Here is a 27,045-nt window from a genome sequence, read left to right as displayed (position 1 = left end):
ATTGCTTCTGGACCTAGATAACTATGGGGGCAGTTCATTCACAGGTTCCAAAGCAAGAAGGGACCATAGTGATCATCTAGTCTGACCTCTCATATAACACAGATCATAGAACTTCCCCAAAATAATTCACAGAGCATAAATTTTAGAAAAATGTCCCATCTTGGTTTAAAAATTGTCTGTGATGGAGACTCCACCATGACCTTTAATAAGTTGTTCCAATAGTTCATTACTTTCACTGTTAAAAATGTATGCCTTGTTTCCAGTTTGAATTTGTTTACCTTCAATCCAGATATTGGGCTGTGTTATACATTTCTCTGCTAGATTGAGGAGCCCCTTATTAAATATTTGTTCTGCATATAGGGACTTATAGACTAATCAAGTCACCCTTTGATCTTCTCTTTGTTAAACTAAATAGATAGACTTAGGGAGTTCAGTCACTATAAGGCATGTTTTCTAATCCTTTAATTGTTCTCTTGGCTTTTCTCTGAACCTTCTCCAATTTATCAACATCCTTCTTGAACTGTGGGTACCAGAACTGGACAAAGTATTCCTGCAGGGGTTTCACTAGTGCCAAATACAGAAGAAAAATAATCTCTCTATTCCTACTTGGGTTTCTGCTCTTTATGAATCCAAGGATCGCATTAGCTTTTTTGGCCACAGTGTTATAACTGGGAGCTCATGTTCAGTTAATTATCCACCATGACCCTCCCCCAATCTTTTTTCAGTCACTACTTCCCAGTATAAAGTTTCCCATAATGTGAGAATGGCCTACATTATTTGTTCCTAGAGAGATAAATTTAAATTTAGCCATATTGAAACAAATACTGTTTGTGCCCAGTTTACCAAGTGGTCCAAATTGCTCTCTATTAGTGACCTATCCTCTTCATTATTTACCACTCCCCCAATTTTTGTATCCTCCTGGTCCCTAGTCTGTAGGTGTCTGCTACAGATCACCAAATCAAATACCCATCTTGTGCTTTCTGTTAGGACATTTGATCCATAGTCATTCAAGATCATTTTCTTGAGTTATCAGTGACTCAGAAACAGTAATGCCATTTTTGACACAGAGTACTCCTCCTCTCATTTTGCCTATTTGATCCTTCCTAAATAGGTTATAACCTTTGATTTCTTAATAATCATGGGAATCATCCCATCAGGTTTGAGTAATACCAATTGGTTCAAATTTATGCTCATAAAAGAACAATTCCAATTCTTTGTTTGTGATGTAGGCTCATAGCATTGGTGTACAGCCAATAAAATTTCTTCTCTTCATATTCTTTAGTTCCTTGATTAATTTTGTTCTTAAATTCTCAATTTTATGCAAACTCAGTGTTTATATCTCCTGCTGTTTACCTTCCTCTTTTGTTATTAGTTTTAATAACCTCCTGATCATTCTTGCCAGCCTGTCCTGGAGAAGATCAGTCTCCCTTCTACTGAAGTGGAAGCCAGCCAAGCTATAAAGCCCCCTCTTCCCTCAGAAAGTAGAACCAATGCTCCATAAAACCCAAACCCTCCACTTTAAATCATTTACCTAGCCAGCAATTAACTCCCAGAATTTTTTGCCTTCTATCTTCCTTTGCTTGTGATACAGGAAGGATCTCAGAAAAGATTGCTTGGATGCTCTTCTTCTTCAGCACATGTCTGAAGTCATCTATTATCTATCAGATATCCCATGATGCAGTGCCATTAGTGCCAGTAAGAAGCATCACCAATGCATCCTTTCCTGTCAACTTCAAAGGCCTATTCAATCTTAAAGTGATATCTTGTGTCATGGCTCCTGGAAAGCAGCACACCATCCTGTTGTCTGCCTGTCTCTTGCAGAAAGTTCTTTCAGATTCTTCTGAGTATTGAATACCCCAACAAGGATTGTTTGTCTGTGTTGGTCAGTTGGGGAACTGTTTCTGGGCAAGCCTGATTTTCTTACAATTAGCTGCCATCCACAGGTGAGTCCTGTTCAATTCTCCATTTTCTTGGACCAGCTGGATCTTGAGAGGAATCTTCGACCAGTGTGGAATTCTTCCTGGTCCTCTTTTCTCTAGTGGCTACAGTCTAGCCATCGTCATCTATCTCTAGCCATGTAGAATGTTGCTGTGACCTCTTTCCTTTGGTGGTTACAAACTACCAGGCCTGCTTTCTGACTTCTTATCTCTCCAGCTTCTTAATGTCCTGTTCCTTTCTTCCTTGAATGTGAAGCACTGACATTTCTTGAACTTGGCTGTCTTAGGAATGCCTTAGCTTCTCTGAGTCTCCTGTAGCGGTGGTGCAATTTGTACCCTCAAGTGTTTCTTGCAAGCACGCAGAGATGATGGAAGGTTTATTTTTAATTTGGTGCAAATTGCTCTCTCAGATAGTGATGATGAGTCTGTTGGAAAGATAATCTAGCTTTTCAAATCTAGCTTTTAAAAACCTATCCCTTAAATTCTATGACAAATCTGACCCTAGCCCTGCCCTATAAATGGTGCTTGGTATCAGTGCCAGTTATACTACGGAGCTGAGAGCTGTAGAAGGTTTCAGTAATGATCAGGAAAGTAAGTTGTATATATCAACATTTATTTATTGTTTTTCTGTATGTACAACATTTATATTTATAAAAGACAGAATTGATCGTTTCTTCTCAGACTGAACCTGAGGGGCACGACACAATGAAGTCAGTATATCTGCTTGCAGGAATACAGACATTATGTTGGTCATAGAATTTCAGCTTCTGGAAACTGTCTTCCAGGCTGACAAAAGTGAAAACCTTAAATCCTACCACGCAGGGAAAGGCAATGCTGGATCAGGAACAGCATCTCTCTACAATGAGGGAAATAGTAAATTCATCATAATACATTTTAAATTAACATTTTTAAAGGTGGGAAAGGAGTGAAGACAGAGGGAGGAAAAAGATAATGACAATAGGGAGGGATAGACCGAAAATAAAAGACCAAAAGAACTAGAGAGGAAGTGGGGACAGGAGAGAGAGAGAATTTCTGTTCCTTTTTTTCTTCTTCTCTTTCCTTTTATCCCTTTCTTTTCTTTTTTTGGTCCCTTTATTTCTTGATAGCAGCAGCTTCACCAGTTAAACTGGATCTGAAGCAGGAGCTTGGAAGGGAAATCAGTGCTGCCACCTTCACCTGATGAAACAGTGGAAAGATTCACTTTTTCCACCAAGAAAATTGAAACTTTTAAATTTCAAGTGAATTGATTTGAAAGGTTTCTGGTGGCAGAAAGGAAGAGTGATGCTTCTGTCTCTGCACTGGCTGGATTCTTATCAGCTAACAGAATATAATACATCAGAGTGTCATTAAAGATATTTCTACAAGTCTTTAGTATTATCCTCAAGCACCAGAGACTTATTTCCAGTCAGGAAGCTGGGATGCCAATGTACTTTACATGTACAAGCAATGCAGATGAGACCACTTCAGATACGTGTGTGTACAAATCCCCAATCTACATACACATATATGGTTTTATGTGTGACTGTCTTTTTTCTAACTGGGTTTGAGCTAGTTCCCAATGAAGTCAATGGGAACAAGACAATGACAAAGAGGCAAACCCTGTCTTTCATTATTTTTATGCAACCTCATCTATGTATACCTCTACATGCCTACTTTCAGTGAGAATGGAAAGCAAAACTATTAAGGATATCAGCACAACCAAAGTGAATTCATTTTCAGAACACAAGTCATCTTTAACATTTAACAGGTTTTAGCTCTTTTCCATCTGGCTGAGGAGGCATTAAAATAAGAGTCTCAATATTTGTGCTGAGCATCTACCTTCCTACTTCTGCCCTGCTCACTAACTGACCATCTAATGTCCCCTTCTTCCTTATCTGACCACTTATTGTCAGCTTCCTTCAACTGAGCACTTCTGCTTCCGAAATATTAGGGTGTTGTCCCAAATGCTCTCTTACTCTTTTTATACAGGAACATGTTCTATATTTTAATGCCATTTATAGTTCCATTATATGACACAGCAGGCAACATTTTGAACTAAATGTAATATTCTGAATATACTTAAAATATTGGGTGTAAATGCTTGAATAGGTCCCAGGCAGTATGAATGCTTTTAGGATTTCTAGCCTTGATGTTCAAGTTCATCAGCCAGTCTGTTGTGTTATTTTAATGGGTAAACACATAGATATATACAGTGGAAACTGACAAACTTATAACTATAATAAATGACTCCCCAATAACAACAACAAAAAAGGAATCTAGAGTAGCATATAAAAGCAAAGAAGGTGAAAATAGCTCTAGTTCATCATTAAGAGGAAATTATCCATAGAGAAGTCTGGTAGAGTGCCAGAGCCTCAGACTTCATATCCAGCTACACAGAAAGAATAGCTAGAGAAGCAATTAATAATAGGTTTCTTTTCCAAATACAATGGTTTCTTAATGGAGGTTACAACCTTAATGATGTCTAACTTCAATTATTCAAGAGCATCAACAATTCCAAGCAGAAAATTGAACGTAGTGGTAACACTTGCAAAACCTTTCCATTCTTACTGCAGATGGGGGGGAAAAATGCATTATGATTCATCACATAATAAAAAAACCTCTCTAACCAATAACTGAAAAGAAAACATCAAACACTAAATGTATATCACAATGAAACATCAAGAAAATATACTGAGATTAATAATTATGAAAACTAAGGTAAATAGGCTTTGATCCGGCAAAATCAATGGGACATTTGTATCCTTAAAGTTAACCAAGTGCCTAAATACTTTGTGGGAATGAGACTTGAGTGAACACGAAACACAGTGTTTTAGAGGAGAAATATAGTCACCATGAGTGAAGGAGAGGGACCAAAAGGAAGGCTAGAGAAGAGGAATATATGTTTGGTGTGTGGATCGGTCAGGAACTGTTGAGACACAGCTTGAAAATTACAGGAGCTAAAGGTAGAAAAGGCAGTCCGGAGTAGAGAGGAAATACATGCAATTTAAGATACAATGGTGAACAATGTATGGTCAACTGTACTGGAGAACACTTTTATGCAGACATACCCTCTGTCTGAGTTTTCATGCTTACAGTCGAGCAAACTATTTGCAGAAAACAATTTATTTTAATGTTGTTAAATTCACTGAATAAATTATTTGACAGTTCCCTTCTCCCCCGCCCTCCATTATTTAGCTAGGTAATAAACTTGTTGAATAAGTAATATGGTAATCAAATAATAGATATTACAAGTTGTATGAAATTCATGGAAAAATGACTTGAAGAATACATTTTCTATCACTTCAATCACTACTTCTTCTGTAGTGATGTGACAGGTTTTTTTTCTTATCTACCTCTCTGAAAAAGCTCAATAGTTTTTCAAAATGAAATATTGACAAAACCAAACCTCTTTTCACTTTTTACAAATAAATTAGACAGTTGAAAACACAATACCAGCTATTTTGCAATGATTGTGGTTGACAGTATATACTAGTTCAAGCATAGAAAGATATAGTGGTTACTGGAGATAATACTATCTGTACAGATTGAGGAGGGTCATATCCTGATTCCACTGAAGTCAACAGCAAAAGTCCTATTGACTTCCACAGATCCAGAATTTCACTGTAGGTTTTTGAATTGTGCCCTTTAAAAATACTATAGTTTACAACTATTGAACAATCATTAGCACCTACAATCTATAACTATAATACAGGCTTGGTGCTGAAAGACTTATCCATTTTTTTTCTAACTTCCTTCTCTGACAGAATATATTCTATTTTTTTTTAAATTAGAGACAGCACTGATTGTAGTAAACTTCATCCTGACCATAGTCAGTTCTCTTTAATATGTAAGACCTTATTCTTTGCTCCATTAAAATCCAATTTATTTCAATGGAGTGCAGAATTAGGTCTTTCAGTTGAAAATTCCTTCTTTCTGGCACATCCACCTCTCTATCACTTCCAACCTCAATCCACAACATCCCATGGAATACTGCAAGATTAATCTTTTCTCCCTGACGGGGGTGGGGGGGCAGTTGTGGTTGGGAAGAGTCTTTAATTTATTATTTTAATAGAGAAGTTAACAGCAGAAAATGACTTTCTGAAAAATGCTGTTTTCACTTTGCCATTTTCCGTTTCTGTCACAATATTGTAACTCCTTTTTATCAACATTGTTTTGAAATTCTTGAAAAAATTATTTACTGAAAAACATGATTTGACTTTCAATGAAAGTTGAGCACCTAATTTCCATTGACTCCTTTTAAAATCTCACCTCTAGTCTTTTTACCATTGTGAGAATTAATAGTAAGGGTAAAGATCCACCATCGTACCCCTCACTGCTCTGATGGGACTGAAAGTCAGTAACCTTGTCATCAGTTGCTAAACCCTCCCATAGGTCCTGAAAATACTCAAAGCCGCTTTCTAAACAGGTTACATACCCCAACCCATAAAAACAGGACTCCTCTCACTTCCTAAACACTCTTGTCCCTTCTCTCTCCCTGGCTGATTCCTGTCCACACAGGCAGTAAAATAAATGTACGTATGAGAAACACATATATAAAACATGCAATGTGAATGGCATTTAATATAGCAAGAACACTAATTATACACACACACATATGCAATTAGTAACATTTTAAAATATTTAAGTATATTAGCAGTCTATGTCCCATTGACTCAGTGTGACTGAGGCTCCTAAATTACTTAGGAGTAATGGCACTTCTGAAAATGTTACCCAATGTATGTCTATATGGCTTCTCTTTTACCTATAGTAGCAAGAAAGGTGCACTGGATTTTCAGCATAAAGCACCTTTGAAACATGCATTAGATCAGTGCTTCTCAAAGTCAGGCCACTGCTTGTTCAAGGAAAGCCCCTGGTGGTCCAGGCTGCTTTGTTTACCTGCCGGGTCTGCAGGTTCGGTCGACTGTGACTCCCACTGGCTGTGGTTCTCCGTCCCTGGCCAATGGGGGCTGCGGGAAGGGCGGCCAGCACATCCCTCGGCCTGCGTTGCTTCCCACAGCCCCCATTGGCCTGGGACAGTAAACCGCAGCCAGTAGGAGCCGCGATCAGCCAAACCTGCAGACGCAACAGGTAAACAAACCTGCCCAGACCGCCAGGGGCTTTCCCTGAACAAGCGGCAGACTGGCTTTGAGAAGGACTGCATTAGAGTACCTGCCTTGGGTAAGGTCAGAATTTTATGCCATGTGGATTCAACACCATAAATTCATACACTTTAAAGCCAATAAGAGAACATTGTGATAATGAAGTCTGACCTCCTTTGTATCACAGGCCATAGGACTTCCTTGAATTAATCCCTGATTCAAGTCCATTAGCGCTGGTTGAATTAGAGCATATATGATAGAAAAAACATCCAATCTGGATTAAAAAAAAATTCCAATGATGGAGAACTCACCACTATTTTTGGTAAGTTATTCCAATGTTAATTAGCTTCACCATTAAAAATGTATGCCCTTTTTTTAGCCTGAATTTATCTAGTTTCATCTTCCAGCCATTGGGTTGTGTGATACACCAGCTAAATTACAGTGTCTTCTATTATCAGTTTCTTGCCAATCATCTATTTTTTGTTCCCTAATACTTATAGACTATGATAAAATCACCCCTTAATTTTCCATTTGATAAACTCACCAGATTCAGCTCCCTGAGTTTTGCTGTTATAAGGCATGTTTTTCAATCCTTTAGCATTCTCATGGCCCTTCTCTTTACCAACTTTCATTTTTCAACATCCTTCTTGAAATGTAGACATGGAAACCAGAACTGGTCACTGTATACCAGTTGCAGTTGCACCAGGGACAAACACAGTCATAATATAACCTCCCTACTCCTACTCAGTATTCCCAGTTTATACATTTAAGGCTCACATTAGCCTTTTTAGCTTAAAGTTTACATGTTTTTAAATTGTCTAGACACTTCCAATAGAATTATAACAGAAAGGTAACAAAAAACAGTTATGTTGGAATGGAATAGTGTGATTGATCACTCAGACAGAGAAATCTGCATTCTCTTGGAAAATTCTATAGAGGGTCACACTAAGAGTTTAATTCCTGTTTTTATAAGATAGTTTTTTCCCAGTATTCTTTGGGTATATTCAGTCTAAGTGCCCTCTCCATCTCCACTTCTTTCTTGTAGGACTACTTCCTGATAAAGTATTAATGTAATACATCATCAGAAGGCCATCAGGGATGTTTTGATGAAGTATTATATCATTGCTCATTAAAGAACTATTGTTCTGATGATATATTTGTCATACCCTCTTGAACTGATGGATAGCACAGAGATTCCATTTGTAACAAGGCTCTAAAATAGCCACAGGAAAGAAGATGAAAGAAAAGCATGAGGTCCTAGGAAAGCCATAAGAGAAGATATGACACAATGAAGGACAGATGGCTCAGACTGATGAGGAAATTAGAAAATGAAGAAATAGGAGGACTTGGAATCTTGTAAAAAAGGGAAAAGGAGATGGTAAAATTAAAAAAAATCTCACACAAACGTGAGTTATGAAAAGAGGAAAATTCACCATTGAGAATGGAGAGAGAGCAAAAATCAGTATTATCACAGGAGCAAAATGAAAGTTAAAGAAGCTAAGTGTAGACAGCTTTAACACATGGATATAATGTAAAGCAACCCACGTGAGAGTCTGAAATACTGTTGTTTCATTCTCCATTTTCTGTTGCTAATAACAGATCCAGCAATAGCCTATAGTTTTGCATGCACAAGGTGCAACATAAGAGTCAGAATCTGATGTTTACAGGCCATCTGTAAATCATCTCACAAGGAGAGGACATTAACCACTTAAATGTAGAAAAGACAGCTCATTTTAGCATACACACTCACAGCTTGAGTTTCAAATAAACACGTGGATAAACAACAGTGAAATGGATCTAAGTAAGACACAAGAAAAATTCTTGAAAATCTCCACTGGGTGCACTCTTGATGCCTGATCCAATGCCCTTTGAAGTCAATAGGAATCTTTCTGGTTGTCTCCAAAGATCATTGGATCATGCCATCAGTTTCAAATCTGGCTACATGTGATTGGAACGGTGTTCTGAAAAGCTCTCTCAAGAGAAGCTGGGTCCTTAAAGATATCATATCCACATAAGCATGCACAATCACCACAAAAGCAGTTGTCAGAAATCACTGCCATATTATGAAGAACCTTTAGGGAGGATGGGCAGGGTCACCGACAACAACCGTTATAAGATTAGTCATCTTCTGTTTAAGATTATATGCTCCTGTTCCTCAGTCTATCTTTGTCAGAGGGGTACCTATTCAGGGCCAGCCCACAACATTTTGGCACCTGAGGCGGGGATCTCAAATGACGTTCCCAGGCTCCCTCGCTTGGGGAAAACTTTGAAAGGTCTCAATTCTGTCTTCTTCCTGTTCTACTCCTCTCATGGTACTTCTCTGCTACCTACCGCAGTAAAGGAGAACTAACAACTTAAAATGCCTTGTTCAAAAATTTTAAGTAACACTTACATTTGCTGTTCAGGAGTTTGAAAGTTAACTTTTCTTATCTGCGTAGTAAACACTGGCATTTTTATCTGTTTGAATAATCAAAGTGGTGCTTTCCGTGCCTTCTTGGTTGCAAAGATTTGAATTGCTTCCTGCTAAAGGTCCACAGTCTGGGCCAGCTCATGCCCTATTGAACTATTATGGGGGAGGGATAGCTCAGTGATTTAAGCATTGGTCTGCTTAAACTCAGGGTTATGAGTTCAATCCTTTGGGTGCCATTTAGGGAGCTGGGGTAAAAATCTGTTTGGGGAGTGATCCTGCTCTAAGCAAGGGGTTGGACTAGATAACCTCCTAAGGTCTCTTCCAACCCCAATATTCTATGAGATGGTCAGCCAGCCATCTCCTCTCCCGTGTCTGTGTAGCGCACAGATATGTTTTTATTAACTTCAGCTTGGAGAAACTGCATTCTCCACTGGCAACTGTTACAGAAAGTGTTAGAACTATGCACAGAGCAACAAAAGCATTTGCAAAGAGTGTGATCATCTTATTTTTTGGCTTTTCTTATTTCTTTTTTACACTTAATTTGGCAGTTTATGCTCCTTTCTATTTCCCTCACTAGGATTTGACTTCCACTTTTTAAAAGATGCCTTTTTATCTCTCACTGCTTCTTTTACATGGTTGTTAAGCCATGGTGGCTCTTATTTAGTTATTTTACTGTGTGTTTTAATTTGGGGTATACATTTAAGTTGGGCCTCTATTATGGTATATTTTGAAAAGTGTCCATGCAGCTTGCAGGGATTTCACTCTAGTCACTGTACCTTTTAATTTCTAATTATTAAGTAAATGTGCTTTTGATCTAAGGTTAAGTAAGTACAGGGATATACACAATGTAATCTAATAGCATTGAACAGGTTACAGATAAAGACAATATCATTCACATTTCCTTTGTAGTAAATTAACACTCAAGTGAATTAGTACCCTTAACAATCCTTTGAGATTCACCATGAGTTAATTGGCCTATCAGCATCACTGGTCTATCAGCATCACAGATATATTCTTCTTTTGCTAGTTGACTGAACTTCCTTTAATGCATATAGGAGATTTTTAGTTTGTTTATATTTAACCCAGTTGCACTTGCTGTAGTATTTATGTTTTCAGTGGTACAATTTTGTAAATAAAAAGTACAATGTGATATCATTTTTTTACATCATAAGTGACAGACGTCTGTAGCCCACAGTCGTCTTAAGCTAATGTTATCAATTGTTATAGTAGTATTGATGAAAGAGGATTAAGAAGCTCTCAGATGCCAAACCCCATGATTTCAACTTTACGTAGAGCTGTCAAGCCCTAATAATTCCAAAGGGATTTAGCCGTTATAGGGTAAAAAGCCTAGATCCTCACAGCAATCTGAAAGCTATTATAGCCTATCAAAATGTAAATGGTCCTATATTAATGAAAATCTAGTGGTATAACTTTCACTCAGTGTTTTTTAATTAACACTCTTCTAATAACACAATAGTCAACAAATGGCAGGACACACTTAAATAAATCTTTCAGAGATCTATTGATTTGCCCTAACATCCTAGAATTGTGACTTGTCATTGCCTAACATGGGAGCATTTATTAGACTTTGCAATAAGCTATAGTATAAGACTTCTCCATCATCAATTTGCAGGCCAGTCTTTTTTAAGGCAGTTTGAAGGGAGATAATTCTTAGAGCCTCACTGCTTTATATCCATGACACTTCCATGAAAACTTACAAGTATAGCCAGTACACTGTTGACCTTTTCAAGAATTTGTTCTTAGTCCTTTATTCTTTTATTTTTGAGACATCCAGCTGTCTGTCTATCATCATTTCTGCAACACATCAGCGTAATAACGAGAAGGTAACTAAAAGGTTAAGTATTTCACTGTCCTGTACGCAAAGAACCCAGCTCTATACCCCTCCTAGATTCAGCGATTAGTTAATGAGAGGGTTCTTTCCTCCTTTGCTTTACTCAGCCTTCATTATTAGGGAAGGCTTTTTCAAAAGATGTGAGTTGGAGCATGTTTTTTAAAATGATCATGTCTGTGGTGTCAGGGCATTGTTGAGCCTAGTGTCCTGTACTAAAACTACCTTGCCTGCAACTCCTTAAGATTTCACCCTAGTGGCTATTAAATTCAGTGTTGAGCACAGCTGTTTCAGAGCTTAAAGGATGGAGAGGGTCTATAATCCCATGAGCTTTAAACAAGAACTGGAAATGTATCCAGTCTAATGGGGAGACATTGGAACACTGTTGTGATGTGCTTTCATTAGCATTTATTGCTTAAAAGATGGACTGTTTTTTACTGTACTAATTGAATCTGCACATGGCCTTCTCCTTCATCTCCTGGTACAATGTATTGCAACTATCTAACCTGGAGCTGACAAACCTGTGTACCACTATATTTAGTGAGGGGAATGATTGCAGCATGTTGGCTCTATGGAAATGGGAGAAGATGTTTTGCCACTATGGCAATATGCTTGTTCAAAAGTACTGATCAGTCCAATAAGTTCTTTAGAACGCTCACACCTTTAGTAATGGGTAGATGCCTTAAAAATGGAGCTATCAGTGTCTTAGACAGCTCCTGAAAGTGCTTTCTAGACCTCTCAACAACTGGCATCTATCTCGATGTCTCACAGTTATGCTAAAGTAGTCTTTTTGTTTATCGCTGGATTGGTGACAGACATTTATACTCCTCACAGGCCTATTCTGATCCTTTTGTGAACAGGGACCCAACAGTGAAAAGTTGTCTCTTTTGGTTTTATAACATTTATGTTATATTACAAAGCGCATAGATGAGAAACGCACAAGTTGAACTCTGCCTATAATTGAAAAACAAACAATTAACTATATCACTTATAGTCACCAGCTTATCATTGGATTTTGGAGACTAACCAAGGTAGAAGATTATTTTCAATTGAAAGATAGATTTGTTTATTATTTTTCCGCCAGTACAATGGAGGGACCGAAACCAGAGTACACTGTGAACAGACCCCTAAAGAATGCTTTCTGGGCTGCAAGATCTGAAAAAGACATGGCAAAGAGAACTTCTAAGAAGACCAATAGAAGGTCTTGGGTTCCATTCTCTAATTCAGCACTATGTTATACCAGTTTTATGGCAGTGTAACTCCATTGAAATCAATGGAATTGCATAAGTGTAAAAAACCTGGAGTAACATAGCACGCAGTCTGGTTAGGTTATCTGATTTCTCACTCACTATCTGGTGTCAGGTGTTCTAGGAATGATGTGAAGTCAGTATGAAGAGTGAATACATCCCATCGCTTGGCACTGCTCTCGTCTAGGATATGAAGGAGTGGGTCTGATGAAATCTGAGAAGTATGCTGTCCAATCCTCTTCAGCCAGAAGAGTCAGAGCTTTTAGAAGGAGGTAGAGGACACTCTCTCCAGGGGATGGAACAGATAGGATGATGTAGAAGGATGCTTAGTGAAGTGTGTTTTTGAACTATACAGGGGATTTGTCAGCTTGTATTGAAATCAGACCCATCTGTTAAACTTGCCTGTTACATGTTTTTGAACATTTCTTATTAATACTTGTTTTTCTCTTCAGTTAGTCAGTGAGGGAAGCTAGGACTTTGGTTTACTCCCTCTTGACTCTTCTGAGACCACCAAACTTAGCCTCTGCTTGGTTTCTGAGTTTGTTGTGAATGATTGTTGCTTTCTCTGTTTTCCTCTCAAATTTGTAGCTAGCTAGTTTGCCTGGATCCCTGTAATTTGTTGCTATGACTGTAGGATGATATTCCTTGCTTTGTGTGTTCTAATGAGCTCAATAGTCCATTCTGAGCTTCTGCATCTGGTAAAGATAATAAGCATGACATCTCTGTTAGTCACAGCCGTGCCTGCACTGAAGGGTGCAATGGGTTTGCAGTTTAAAATAGTTTTCTCTTCTCTAGCCTGTGTGCTTCAAACACATAATAATTACTGAACAAAATGTTCTTAGACATTTGCTTGAATAGTGTTGATCAATAGCACTGTTTATGAAGGGAATGCTATTTTTGAGCCACAAAGAACCTATGCAAATAAACAGACAATTACTTGGCTTCATTACCAAAAACCAGTGCTGACATTTTTGTTTTTGTCTTTATTTAATCAACAGGCAATTTTTGGTTAGACAGCTACTACATATGCCAGCTATCTCCATAACAGGAAAAGAGAAGAACCACTTCCTTTTTGTCCTGTGATGATTTCAATATTATTGAAAGACTGTCTACACCATCAGACATCGATAGCTGATATTAGTGCAATTTCCAGGAAAATCCGTATGTTCAATCAGAATAAACTGTGTGAGTTCCTGGGTGAATATAAGGATATAATCTAAGCAAATAATTCACTATAAAATGGTTTATAAGAAATCAGGAGGGTTGGGAGGGGGATCAAATGTATTTAGGAAAGTAAAGGGGCATGTTCGGTTACTCCAGAGAAGGGGATAACCTACCTTTGTTAGAAAATGGTTACCTCTCTTTTTTTTGTAGAAATTCACTAAAACAAATATAGCCCCAAATCCTGCAAGTTGTTCTGCATAGATGGACCCCTCCCCATGTGGAGTCCCACTTACACCTCTACCTTGATATAATGCTGTTCTCAGGAGCCAAAAAATCTTACCGTGTTATAGGTGAAACTACATTATATCGAACTTACTTTGATCCACTGGAGTGCGCAGCCCCATCCCCCCAGAGCACTACTTTACCACATTATATCTGAATTTGTGTTATATTGGGTCGTGTTATTTCAGGGTAGAGGTGTATTTCCATCCACATGGCAAAATTTACAAGATTGGACTGTACATCCCTCTAAAGGGGGTGGTGTTTGTGTGATATTTTGATCAGTCGCAGCTCAGCTATCTTTGTTCTTATATGGCACTAGAACAGGTTGACATTTTATGCACGATAGAATGATTTGCAGAAAATTTGTTGGCATCTCTTTTTGAGAAAGTTTCTTCGACATTTTAATAAATATATTTTAATGAAAAATGTTATTGAAATTGTTGTTGAACATTTTCATTTCCCTGAATCTTGGTTTTCAGTGAATGAAAATGTTTGATAACATTTTCAATATTTTTATTGAAAGATTAATAAAAAGGGACCTGGAAAATTTTGCATTTAGTACCACGTGACATGGAAACAGTTTGAAAATATCTCTCAGAATTGTGTTTTCTGATTTTCAACCAGCTCTACAATAGGACTTCTGAGAATGTCAAAGCGAAGGAAAGTTAGTACCATTTTTCTCCTTTTATAGATGGGGAAACTGAGGCACAGAACAATGATGTGATTGGCACAAGGACACACAGAAGGTTAAGGGCTGAATGAGGAATAGGGTCTAAGTCCTATCTGTCAGTTTAGTGCCCTACCCACTGGACCATGTTGTATCCCTCCTTCTGAACAGGATGGGTTAACACTAAATGTTGCCCAGATAAGAGAACTTTATCTGCCACCCTAGATAGACAGACAGAGTTTTCTTCCCCTCAGAAAGATTCTGCCTCCAAGCTCAGTGGTTTGAGCATTGGCCTCCTAAACCCAGGGCTGTGAGTTTAGTCCTTGAGGTAGCCACTTAAGGATCTGGAGCAGAATCAATACTTAATCCTGCTAGTGAAGGCAGGGGCTGGACTTGATAATTTTCAGGGTCTCTTCTAGCTCTGTGAGATATGTATATCTCCATATATAAATATAACTCCTCTTCTGTCCACATGACCTCTGATTTTCTACCCACCACTGAATCTTTTATCATCTTCCCAAGTGTGGAGACTTGGTGTACCCAAGATGATGATAGTTGGCAATAATCAGGTGTCTGATACATTAATAGCTTTGTGCTTTGTATTTGACTCTGTTCCATCCTGGGTCTTCTACTCAGGACATCTAGATCATAATGATACAAAGTAGTCCTTTAATCCAGCTCTATTTTCCAACAGGCTGGGTGCTGCCTTGTTTGCTATGTAAATCTCGACAGGTTTTACTTCTGCAGAACAATTCATCAAGGAATGATATTGCCATACAGGAAATATTGATTGGTTTAAATTGTGATATGATTTATAGGAAGAAAACCACACTCCAAGAAGGCTGATAAAGAAAATGTATATCACAGTGTACAATAGCTAGTCAGAATAAACACAGAAGTATGTGGGGGTTATTATAGTACTCACACTCCCAGCAGATTTGCAGTGACAAAGTGTGCTTTATAAATAGAGGTGATTTATTTTTCATTATAGTCACTTCTGTAACACTCTTGAACAAAGGCCACAAATTGTGAAAAATTATGTGAATAATAGGCTGTCAAGTGATTAAAAAAATTAATCGTGAAATTAATCATGCTGTTAATAATAGAATACCATTTATTTTAAATATTTTTGGATGCTTACTACATTTTCAAATATATTACTTTAAATTACAACACAAAAAGTGTACAGTGCTCACTTTATATTTTTTTATTACAAATATTTGCACTGTAAAAAAAAATTTTTCAATTCACCTCATACAAGTACTGTAGTGCAGTGCTTCTCAAAGTTGGGCTGCCACTTGTTCAGGGAAAGCCCCTGGTGGTCTGGGCCGATTTGTTTACCTGCTGCGTCTGCAGGTTCGGCCAATCATGGCTCCCAGTGGCTGCGGTTTGCCGCTCCAGGCCAATAGGGGCTATGGGAAGGGCGACCAGCACATCCTTTGGCCCACGCTGCTTCCCACAGCCTGCATTGGCCTGGAGAGGCGAACCGCAGCCACTGGGAGCCGTGATTGGCTGAACCTGCAGATGCAGCAGGTAAACAAACCAGCCCAGACCGCCAGGGGCTTTCCCTGAACAAATGGCAGCCCGACTTTGAGAAGCACTGCTGTAGTGCAATCTCTTTATCATGAAAGTTGAACTTACAAATGTAGAATTATGTACAAAGAAAACTGCATTCAAGAATAAAACAATGTAAAACTTTAGAGTCTACAAGTCCACTCAGTCCTACTTCTTGGTCAGCCAATCACTCAGACAAACAAGGTTGGTTACAATTTGCATCAGATAATGCTGACTGTTTTTTGTTTACAATGTCACCTGTAAGTGAGAACAGGTGTTCGCATGGCACTATTGTAGCTGACGTTGCAAGATATTTACATGCCAAATGTGCTGAAGATTCATATGTCCTTTCATGCTTCAACCACCTTTACAGAGGACATGCTTCCTTGATGATGATGGGTTCTGCTTGATAACAATTCAAAGCAGTGCGGACCGCATGTTCATTTTCATCATCTGAGTCAGATGCCACTATCAGAAGGTTGATTTTCTTTTTTGGTGATTTAGGTTCTGTAGTTTCCACATCAGAGTGTTGGTCTTTTAAGACTTCTAAAAGCATGCTCCACACCTCATCCCTCTCAGATTTTTAGAAGGCACTTCAGATTCTTAAACCTTTGGTCGAGTGCTATAGCTATTTTTAGAAATCTCACATCAGTACCTTCTCTGTGTTTTGTCAAATCTACCGTGAAAGTGTTCTTAAAACAAACATGTGCTGGTTAAACATCAAAAGTCAAATAGATAACTTTAAGATACTTAGCTCATACTGCTGTCATTTTGTGGGAAGGCTTGGGGAGAATCTATTTTAATATTTATTTTGGTGTAAGTACTTGGGCCATTTGTGCACAAATTAGTTTATTACTGTTACATGACTACTCATGGCCATATTGTATATAGAAAGCTAGAGCAATCAAATCTTTACAATAGTTTTTCTTTGTAACTAAACAGTCCCATTTACTAACCTGAAAAGTCAATTAATGTAAAAACTGACTTTAAGATCTGAAGCAATACCTTCGTTGTCCAGAGTCTTCCTAAATTAGGAGGCAATCTTGCCAGGGTTTAGTGCACGGTGAGTTAATGAGCACTGTCAAACCCAAATGACTTCAACGGGAGTGAAGGGCACTCTGCACCTTACAGTACCAAATCCTTAAAAACTGAGCTCTTCACTTTCAGTCACAGGGATGAGTAATTCCTGTGCACAGCTGCCTGCGTTTATTACCTCCACAGAAACTTGCATTTGTGCACACAGTGACGCGTTTGTATGTGCACTGAGTAATTGCTAGTCCAGTCCATTTGTGTACAACCTGATGCAATCTGTTACACATACAAACACTTGTGAATTCCTCCATTGTCTCCTGCTTGAAGAGTTTATTGATATGCTGGTGTTGTCAGTCTTGTAAGTATGTTGGGAAAGGGAGAAAGTTGCAAATAAAAGGCAGCACATTCCATGATGCGAATATATTAATATAATACATGGATTACATTCTCCGCCCTTGAAGACCAAATGAAGTTTTGCAGTGGGGGCAGGATTAAGCCCTGTACCTTGCTTTGGATTCGATGTCTAAGCAGCGTCAAGCTTCTATGAAGCCAGAATAAATAATATAGCTGCACACCTTGTAGTGCTATTTCACTTAACATTTGTATTGACTAAAAATGCTAAACAATTATCACAACTAAAATAGGTCACACTTCACATTTTCCTTTAGCCTAATGTCCTAGAAGCCTGCGAGAAGCCTCTAAAAGCCAGGAGCCAGAAGCAGTTTTTAGAAATCAGTCCCCTTTATCCTAAGCTGTGTGCACTCATCAGAGTGGCAGCTTGAAATTGGCATAACTCCAGAGAAGTAGGTCTTTTCAGGAAGGACGGCATTATAGCAATGTGACAATCCCCCTCCCTTCTCGCTCCCTTGCCCCCCAGATATTTCCCTGTTAGAGTGGTTGAGGATGGGGTGGGAAAACCATGCATTTTTGTGCCTCTATAGACCTTACTCAGTGCTTCTGGTCTATTATGGAAATATTTGCACTTTGACACCTGTACATATTAATGAAAAGTAAACTCTCATGACATTTATTTATAATACAAATAATAATCCAAACAAAAACCGTAGCACTTCTAAAATGTATGCTAAACATCACCACTCAATCCCATTGTTTTTGCCACTTCCCCTTCTCCTGTGTTTGCGTGATGTCTATTTACATTCTTTATGGATTCAGAGGGTATATTCTTTAGGAAAATAACCTTATCTTTATACTTCTTTATACCTCTCTATAAGGTATGTGATTATTGTTGTAATGCTAATAACAAATAACTCTGCCATGTGAAATTTCCTCATTTCAAAAGGTAAATATCTCAATCTTCTCCCCCCGGCACCTCCAGCAAAACATCATGTTATGGAGTTAAACTGTTAGGACCTTTTAATTCCCAGAGTGTGTGTGTGTTTGTTTTATTTTGTTTACCAAATTATGGTACCATCCAAATTAACCCTAGTTCAATTGAAGTCAATAGCAAAACTCTCCTTAATTTTAATGGAAGCAGGATCTGGCCCTACAAAACCTTGGAGGAGAAAGAGATGTTCATAATGGAAATGCTATCCAGCACAGAACTCTGCCTGGCTACTAAAGCAGATGGACAGGTGCCCTTTTTAGTTCATGTGTATAGATCTAAAAATATAAAATAAATTAATGGTTGGAAGATCAGGGCCCTATTTTATGAGACAGAGCCCACAAACCATCATTATGTGAGTAGCCTCATTGAATAAGGCGAGTGACCTCAGGACCAGGAACTGTGGTGTGCCTGACTTCTGTGCTGGGCAAGAACTGAAATGCTGTTTTCTCTTTTTAGAAGTCCCTATGGACATGTGCAAAGTCTGACTGACTTTTGTACTGAATCTGGCCCAGTCACTGAGAACCTTTCAGAGTAAAAGCTTCTAAACTATTAAGCAAATGTTTTTAAAAATATAAGCTAATATACACATAGTTTGTTGTGTTTATGGCTAAACTCCTAAGAGTAACTGCTTTAACATTTGTGTGTGATGTTTTTACAAAAAAGAAATTTATCTTTAGATAGAGTGGTATTTTATTGCTGAATAAATTCACTTACTATAGCAGAATATAAGAATGTATTATGCCCAAGTTTATACCTACATTTTGTCTCAGCTGCACAATAATATTGTAGAATTAACGCAGCAGGATAGAGAAATATTTATATGCCCATCATACAAGAAAGTAAACTGAGATTCTAATCTCAACAGCAGCAACCATACAAAAAAAAAGAGAAAATGTCTCTATTATTCTATCATATTTTCTTTTGATGATTTAGCCTACTTCAGATCATAACGGGGCTTGATCATGCATGGTGCTGTGCACCTCCTCTGAACTGCTGATTTTCCCAGTGGTTTCTCCATGTATTCCAAAGGCCCTATGTCAGGGGTTCTCAAACTGGGGGTTGGGACCCCTCAAGGGTCACGAGGTTATTACATGGGGGGCTCGCAAGCTGTCAACCTCCATCCCAAACCCTGCTTTGCCTCTAGCATTTGTAATGGTGTTAAATATACAAAAGTTTTTAATTTATGAGGGGGGTCCCATTCAGAGGCTTGCTATGTGAAAGGGGTCACCAGTAAAAATGTCTGAGAATCACTGCCCTATGTGCTCAGTGTTTTCACTGTATTAAAATCAACAGGAGTTGAAGCTGGTCAGGGGCCTTAGGGCTTGATCTATTTCCAATGAAGTCAATGGGAGACTGTATTTCAATAGTACTTGGCTTGTATCCATAGCATTTTACAGGATCAGGCTCAAGCACTGCTGTTGAACGTGAATGATTTCATGTTAGTTCAGGGTGGATCAGACCCATACCCTGCTGTTTAAAATGACCTAGAAACTATCACACATTGCTTTTTGCTTCAGAGTACTAGTAAGAAAACATGAAAGGAATAATAATTATATTAAATGCATAGCACTAAATTAAAATAATATTTAGTTTGAGACAGACTGACAGACATATGTCAGTTCAGTAACAAAAGTAATTCTGTGTGCTAGAGAAGATTTAGGCAGCTATTTTCAAAGCTGCCTAGGTGAATACCTTAGTCAATGAACCTGCACCTTGCACCCAAAATGTAACATTTAAAAATACCTGGCGATTATCTCTTTTGAAAACCAGGTGTGCTGGCAAAGGGACAGTAAGGAATTTTGAATAGTCCATTTAGCCCCTTCCCCTCTGTGATGTCTGGTTTAGTATAAGGAAAAGGGAGCCTAGGAAATGGTTATCCATTGTGTAATACTAAATTGGTTCCCTAGCTGTTGTAGCTGAAATGCTGAAAAATTATCTATCTGTTCTCAGAGGATTTTTCTGGACTGGCTGCTTCAGAAAGTTGAATGTTGCGCCTAACTTAATTGCAGAGCTGGTAAACAAAAAATTATTTTCACCAAAAATGTTAAGAAGAGATTTGCCCCATTTTTTGTTAATTTTTTTGGGAGGTGGAGGGGATTCAGACTTTTCCAACTGGCTCTATTAACTGACTAATAGATGAGTTAGTGTTCAGTTCTAGTTTATCAAAGTTCTTACAACATACACATCACTGTCATATCTGAGTTCCACATTAGATCTGTTGTTCCTCTAGAATCCTTGAATCTCTGCTATCTGTTTATGTAATTCTAGTGATGTCAGCTGGAGATGTGTGTGAGGATAAAAGGCAGCGCATGGCCTTCAGAGCTTGCCAAACTGTACATGTTTGCCTTTTCCAAAGCTGAAGTTTAGAAGGAAGGGTTAAGGTTGGCACGGTTATGATCTACTGCACAGAAAAAGAAAAACCTGCAGTGGGAAGAGCACTCTGGGATTTCCAAGCAGACTGTATTGATTTAATCCTAGTGAATAATGATGTGGTCAATTATGGAACCAAAGCTAATGATAAAATTTCTCCATGTTTCTGCCTTCATTTGTGTTGGAAGACACAGGAAATATCTAATCAATATTTTTTTATTCTCCCGTAAATCCGAAGGGTTGCTCAAAGTTAAGTTTACAGGATGTTTACGTGGAGACATTTGACTTGCTAAAAGTAGGGAAAAGGCTCCAGAAATATGAAAAGACTAATGCACTTTCAATATGGAAAGTGTTTTTTTTCCCCAGATAAATACACTACATTAAAGAATATTAGCAATATGTCAAAATAAGAAGATAATGTAATACTAAATATTTTTTTCTTGTTTGCTGTTTCAAAGTGAAGCTTAGTAATTTCTATAGTGTTCCCATAGAAACCTTATAATGAAATGGAAAACAGCAATTCAGCTTTGTAATGATCTTTACCTTCTTCCAATAAAAACCTGCTGCATATTCCAATCAAAATGCTGGCATGGAGTCATAATGTAATATCAGGGCTGAATTTACAGAAGTTCTGGGGCTAACATGTCAAGATAGTTAGAACAGCACTGCATGGATGTGATGATTTAATACCCTTTGCCAGTGGGAATTCCTGGAGCTCAAAGTAATAATGTCTTCTGCATTAATGTGCAGTGAAGTGAGTGTAGCATTAATCTTCATAGAATGTTCAATTCTCCTGAGACTGTAGAAACACAATATAAGCCACATTAATTAATAGAAGGAAAGAGCCAGGTAACATTAGATCACTTTAATATATTTTTAATCTGATTAAAGGAAGTCTTAATATTTTGTATCTTTGCAATTTGTCAGAATCAAGTTTTCAAGATGAAAGATAAGTGTCATGATATTGAGAGCATATGTAGATTTATGGACTAAGCATCTTACTAGATTTTGCCACTTCTAAGGCCCAATTCGTAAAGAATTGTTTTAGAAATGACTATAACATCACCATTCATGCTACTATACCTAAGGAACTATCCACATTTGTATTATAAATACCCTACATTCTGGAGACTACCATTCAGCTATAAATATGTGCCTTAGGCTGAATCTTAATTTGCAGTGTTGCCACCTTCAAACAAATTATTTTACAGTGCTACACAAGTCTGTTTGTCAGGATAAGAGGGTCTTTTCATATTGGGGTTTACTCAGAAATAGAGTGTACAGAAAGAAACATATTTGACCAGGATGTTTTGTTGTTTCCTTTGCAGTTATTGAAGCCTTTTCTCAATGGACAGTCAGTCCGATGTCTCCTTCTTAAGAGAAATCATGATCCTCTCACTTTGATGTCATAATCTGTTCCTAGTGAAATGACTGTGATCTAATTTTATCCTATGGCTTCACTTCAGAGTCAGATAGGGATTTGGCTATGAAGGAGCAAGCATCTTTGAGCTTCATCCAGCAGGGTTGCAGCACTGAACATGGAACAGAGATGCTGAATGTGACATTTGGTTATAACAGTCCAATATATGGATCAAGGGAATTGGGTATTGCTAGTTGATGGGCTGGTACGAGTCCTGTGTCCAGCATAGATCATTAGGTTTGGGCAATGGGCAGTGAGAGCAATGTTTCATAGGAACTGTCAGAAGCAGTATGGCTGGACCTTATGACAGCCTCTGCTCTGACTTTCTGTTAAGTGCAGCTATTCTGCACACTTGGGCAAGCAATACTCCGGGGTAGCAAAAGGAGTATAATGACAAAGGCTGCTGTAATCATTATGTGTATGCACAGATTGCATTTAAACCATTGTGCCCTTACCATGGCTTGGCTCTGCCCTGCAATATGACTACTGTTCCCGTGCTAACCAGTGCTCGTTTCAGTGAAGACAAAAAAGTTGATTTGCATTACTGAGCACTATGTACAGTTCACCCACTCTGACAACACAGCACCGCCACTTTACCTTCCCACACATCCTTCATCTCCTCTCAGATGCCTGCAAGATCAGACTCTTTGGTCATAGTTATTAGAGACATGAGAGGAAGTGCTGGTTAGATCAGGTGGACTGCAAGTTAGCAGTTCTCTTGCTGTGAATTTGTGGTACTTTGTACAACAAAACTCCCATTGACATCAGTGGGAGTAAGGTTAGGCCCATCACCTCTTTGTGTCTAAGTTTACACATCCAAAAGTGAATATAAAAATATTTAATAAACAGTATTCTTGTGAGGCTTGGTTAATGGATGTTTGTAAATGCTTTGAAATACTGTGAAAAATATGCCAGGATGTGGAAAGTCTATTGCAGTTTTCCTTGTTAGGGCCCCCCAGTCCTCCAAACCCACTCTCGTATGAGGAGGACTGACTCCTGAATATAGTCCTATTGTAGTCAATAGAACTATTTTGCTGAATAAGGTTTATTCAAGTGAATAAGGGTTTGCTGGACAAAGCCCTTAATTACTATGATTGCAGCGAACAATTATGAAATTCCTTTACCTTTCAAATGCTATTGAGTTTTTAGTCACATATATTTGAAAGTTTTCTGCAGTTTGAAAACTGTCATTGGTATGTGTTGTTTGGCTATGCAGATGCCATGATATACTTGTCTACATAAAAACATGCCTGTATTACTGTTACCTCATCCTCCCAAATCACACAGGTTTATCCACCTTTTGCGTGCTGTCATCAACCAAGAATGTTTAAGCTCGTTGGAGCAGAGGCTGTTTTTTTTCTATATGTTTGTACAATGCACCCCATACATATAGTGAATAGATCCTCTTTCATCTCTGCTAGGGCTCAGCACAATAGTGTTTTTCATAGCTACACTTCTAGCCCGGTATAACGCTGTCCTTGGCAGCCAAAAAATCTTACCGCATTATAGGTGAAACCACGTTATATTGAACTTGCTTTAATCCACCAGAGTGCGCAGCCCTGTCCCTCCACAGTGCTGCTTTACTGCGTTATATCTGAATTCATGTTGTATCGGGTCACGTTATATCAGGGTAGAGGTATAATTAGTACTTTTAAATAATATGATTACTACTAATAAATATGCCTGATACTAGCAAATGATATTTTAATTTAAACTGAAAAAAATGTAAAATCCAGTTTCCAGTGGCTCACTAAAGTATTCTGTTTTGCAGTTTTCACAATGAAAATGTCCATCAACTTAAATAGGAGGTTTGGGATTGCAAGAATTGCATGACTGGGCCCTTATTTTCTTTCTTCTTAAATGATACTTTACTCTTTTGAAAAGAGCCTGGAAAAAGAGCCATTTCAAACTCCAATATATACGAAGTACAGATGCTCAATAATTAAAAAGAAACAAACAACTCCTTTTTTTAAGGGAAAGAGATTAACTACTGTAGTCTCAGGCAGCTGTAATTTATATTTAGCTGTTTGAGTGCTTTATTGACTACTTCATTGTTCAATGAAAAAAATCCATATTTGTTATAGCAGCCACTGTATCAATAGGTGCTCTAGGTATTTCTAAGACACAGCATCAATAGAGGATTTCATGCGAATTTCTGTATACTTTTCAATATGTAGTACCAAAAATCCTAATGGGGCCATATCTACAGTATATGCACAATATGCATCTCCACAATCAATTTGGAGTTTTGAACTCCAAGGCTGTATTGCAAGGTTACCGGAAAAAGAAAACAATAGAGTCCCAGTGCTGTGTATGCTCAGAATGTTCAATAGCTTTAAATTCATTCATAACTTTTCAATCCTACTTTTTAAATAATGAAGTTCAGAGAAAGAAGAGTTGAGATGGTGCAGGAGGTTAATGTTCAGCTTGTTCTGTTCTATGGACTAAACATACCATTAGAGATCACCAGTTACAGTGAAGATGGCAGTAGTCCAATAGGATTGCCAACCCTCCAGGATCGTCCTGGAGTCTGCAGGGATTAAAAATTAATCCTTAAATAAAAATTGTCATGTGACAAAATTTCCCAGAATACATCCAACCAAAATTGCCAACCCTACGTTCCGTGTAGACCAAATTCATCCCAATTGTAACTCCACTCCTTTAAAGAGTTACACCAGGGATTAATTTGGCCCTGCATATAACCAGCAATTTTCCTGATTTAGAATGACTGAGAATCTTTGCTAAACAGAGGCTGTAAATGAAGCCTCTATTCAGCAGTCCATTCCTGTTCAGGAAAGTGGATAAACTGGTGCTTAACTTTAGGCACATGCTTAAATCCCATTCTTTCAGTGGGACTTAAGCACATGCCTAAAGTTAAGAATCTGTTTAGGTGCTTTGCTGAACAGTAATAGACTTAATCATTTGCTTACACGTCTTCCAGAATTGGGGCCCATCGGAGCAGCGATATTACTGGCTACTACTGATGTACAGTGGCAGATCTGTGTGGAGAACTTTGCAGTGTTTGCTTGCACTTTACGTTTGATTCTTACTAATGCTAATCTTTGTTCAGTTGCATGAGTATTCCATTCACTTACAAAAAATGTAGGCAAAATGGATTAGCCATTTAGAAATTAAAATAGTTTCTATGAAATATAAATCAACAGTGTAGCTATTTCCATTTGAACATACATCAGTATTTTCTGTCCAATATTTGCTTATAGTTAAGTTAAAATTCTGCTTGAGAACTTATTAGAGTTTGGTATGACTTCATATATTTTGACATATGATACTGACAATTTGTGTTTTAGTGGTTATAAAACTTAAACTTTTTGAATCTCAGTGTCTACTGCCATTAAATAATTGTCTGACCCTCACCATTGCCTAGTCCCTGATATTTTTCTACAACTCTGAAAATTCAAACTGAGAAAAATAGGTGGGGGGGGAGCTTAAAAATGAACATTGACATCATCTGTAAAAAAACCTAACCCCATTAATATTATCTGGTTGCTAAAGAGTCAAATGAGACACTTCATTAATTATAGTGCACTGTATCTGTAAAAAAAATTTGTTTGAAATTTCCCTCAGAATCAGAATCCTGAACCATCACCAAATAGCCTCCTTCAACCCCAAGGTGGTCACGCCAGAATTTGTGCCTCTTCAAAGGCCTATCTGTGAAGTAGAGGACACTCATTAGGATTATTTGATTTCCTTCTATTATCAAGCTCTTCATGGAGTGGAATGGAAAGAAATTAACTAGGATGTTCCTGTCCTAGACTCTTAGAGGTTCTAAAGCCTAATCTTTTTTCTTTCAAGGGTAGAATCCATTACACCAGAAAGAATGTAGAGTAAAACGCTGACTAGAATTTTAGTCCATACCCCTCTCTGGATGAACAATATCATCACACATCAATGATAAAAGACAGAACAAGGGAGAGAAAATATAAAAATATGGCAGAAATTTAAAAAGACACAGAAAATACAATAAGGGAGTTGAAAATAAAGGAAAGAAATAGAAAGGGTGATAAGGGGGCAGAAACAGACAAAGATGCACACCACAATTTTTTGCGTTAGCTATTGTGGTGCTTCCTGTGATTCACTGCTGCTCCCAGGGCAAAAGATTCTGGTGCACATTTGGGTATGAGGTGATACTACTAAATTCCTCTTCACCTATTGTGGAAATGCACCTAGAGCCAACCACAGAGAGACTGGCCCCAGACCAATAGAATTGTTTTCTTAGTGAGGCATGCTTACAAACTGACATGGAAGAGCCCTGCTGATACACAAGGGCACATGTGGTACTGGAATACTCCCATGGCATCTTATTTTAATCACTTTTGTTTTCAAATGATCATTGTGATTGTATTTCATGCTCTATTGTTTTAATGATCTTTGCTCTCTGCATTTTCCAGCTAAGTATCAAATTCCACTCTCAGAAAGTGAACAATGACTACATATTAAATTAATGTGCAGTTTAGAATAGTATGGAATTTACCAATCTGGTTGCGGGGGAGAAACGGTAAATATTTAAATTTGAAACACTCCTGTGAAAGCCATTGTGTATAATAGTATCTTTGTTAACATGAATAAATGAAGTAACATTTCAGACTAAGATCTTTGATGATTAGTGCTGAAAATAGGAAATTCTACAAAAGGAATTATTAAAACCCAGAACTAAATGGCTTCCTCATAA

The sequence above is a fragment of the Gopherus flavomarginatus genome, chromosome 7 (assembly GCF_025201925.1).
Source record: "Gopherus flavomarginatus isolate rGopFla2 chromosome 7, rGopFla2.mat.asm, whole genome shotgun sequence".
NCBI classification, from domain to species: domain Eukaryota; kingdom Metazoa; phylum Chordata; order Testudines; family Testudinidae; genus Gopherus; species Gopherus flavomarginatus.
The sequence above is the reverse complement of the archived record's forward strand: the minus strand, read 5'-3'. Positions refer to the sequence as shown.